Raw genomic sequence first — 1,790 nt, 5'->3', positions numbered from 1 at the left:
CAGGGCTATAATGATGGTAAGTCCCTCTCTTTCTAGTCTGCGGCTGGTTGCCTTTCAAATTTCAGGGCTATAACTTTTGTTGGCAGCCTATTTGAAAGAGCCCCTCTAGGATCTGGTATATAGCCTGTTATTTCTTTGAGAGTAATGTATGATAAACATGATGAGAAGAACCTCAAGAAGCTTGACACTCGCTTTGACAAGATGAGCACACGTAGTGACACATGCTTTAATTTTCACAAACTGAAAATTTTAGTACACTAATAATTTCCCAACATAAAATATTCACTATTCTAAATTTAGTATCCTCCACTCCCATACAAAAATTACCATCACTCGAAATATACCCGATTTACAGTATTTAACTTAACTGCATATTATTACCTCAACAACAATTGTAGCAGTAACAGCAGAAACTGAGAAGGCATAAAAATCTGTCATTACTTTTTTTACAACAGAATGCAACACAAGTTCCGGTTCCATTTTAATGCAGCATGCAAAGTAGTCAAGTGAATTTTTCACCATGAGACCCTCTGAAAATGATTCTGAATGACATATAATAGTGCATGAAAAATTGTAACAAAATTAAATAACTCACCTGATGGCATTCTCACAGTAATCTGACAATGACAATATTCTCAGATTAACTTAGATTCAATTGTAAAGTCTGGTTACTTTTCCTCTACCTCATCCAGCTAGAAAAATTAGCAAATTTCTTCTTTAGCTCTCGTCCTTTCTTGACATATTGACACATCTTATTAAGTTGTTGTAAAGGAAGTGACCCATTGTTCAAATTATGAATCATTTCTGAGTGGTAACAACAGGATCTACAATGTGCAATCCACAAAACAAACTATCTCCTCAGTCAGGTTTACAGGTAAAAGATGAATTGCTTTTAGACGACTTAACTAATTTTATCTTCATATTTTGTAAAAATATGCTGCAGTAACTCATAATTTGATAGTGGCGAAGTTGACAAAAGAAGAATCATGTTTTCATCTAATTGTTCCTTCTCAATGAAACAAGCGTAACAGGGTAAAAAATATTCCTATAATTGATTTCACCACCTTGAAAGTACAACTTGGTCATTATTAAGACTTATAGAGGCTCTCTCTTGCTGTTACAAAGCTCTTAACTTTGTCCTATGTGTAAGCCGCCATTTTGTTTGCCGTGGCCACACCCACTCACATAAAGGAGCGTGGGCGGGTGGTTGCTAAGGCTTGTTATTTCTCCAATACAACGTGTATAGAAGAAATGTAAGTGTGGACATACAAATAAATAAATATATATATATATATAGATAGCGCGACGGTGAATTCAATTATAGGAACGACCTGGGGGCTACGCCCCCAGGTTGTTAAAAACTGGTAATGACAATACATAAATCATTAATTCATACTGTTGTCATAATGGTTGTGGCACAACAGTGTCTCCATTGTGTTGTTTTCTCAGGCTATTCAGATGTAGGCTCAATACCAGCCAAAAAATACAAGAGCATCCAAAACATGAATCTACACAAGACAAAACCACAACAATACAAAGCTGAAGCAACTAACTAAAAATGCAGCTGAAAGTAGATAGATATGCAATTATTTTTGCAATGTGATCATACACAATAGTCTTCCAATGGGAGTCTGAATTGCATTTATGATCACAATAAAAAGTCAGGACACTTCACAGTATGGACATGTACATGTATTATTAAGAACAAACAAATTTACAACAAACTTTCTTGTCTAGTCATAAAATGGAAAAAAACCAGAAGCTTGCTTGTGTCTAGAGCTTAATGCTGC

Source organism: Amphimedon queenslandica, unplaced genomic scaffold, assembly GCF_000090795.2.
Source record: "Amphimedon queenslandica unplaced genomic scaffold, v1.1 AMPQUscaffold_13415, whole genome shotgun sequence".
Classification (NCBI taxonomy): domain Eukaryota; kingdom Metazoa; phylum Porifera; class Demospongiae; order Haplosclerida; family Niphatidae; genus Amphimedon; species Amphimedon queenslandica.
The sequence above is the reverse complement of the archived record's forward strand: the minus strand, read 5'-3'. Positions refer to the sequence as shown.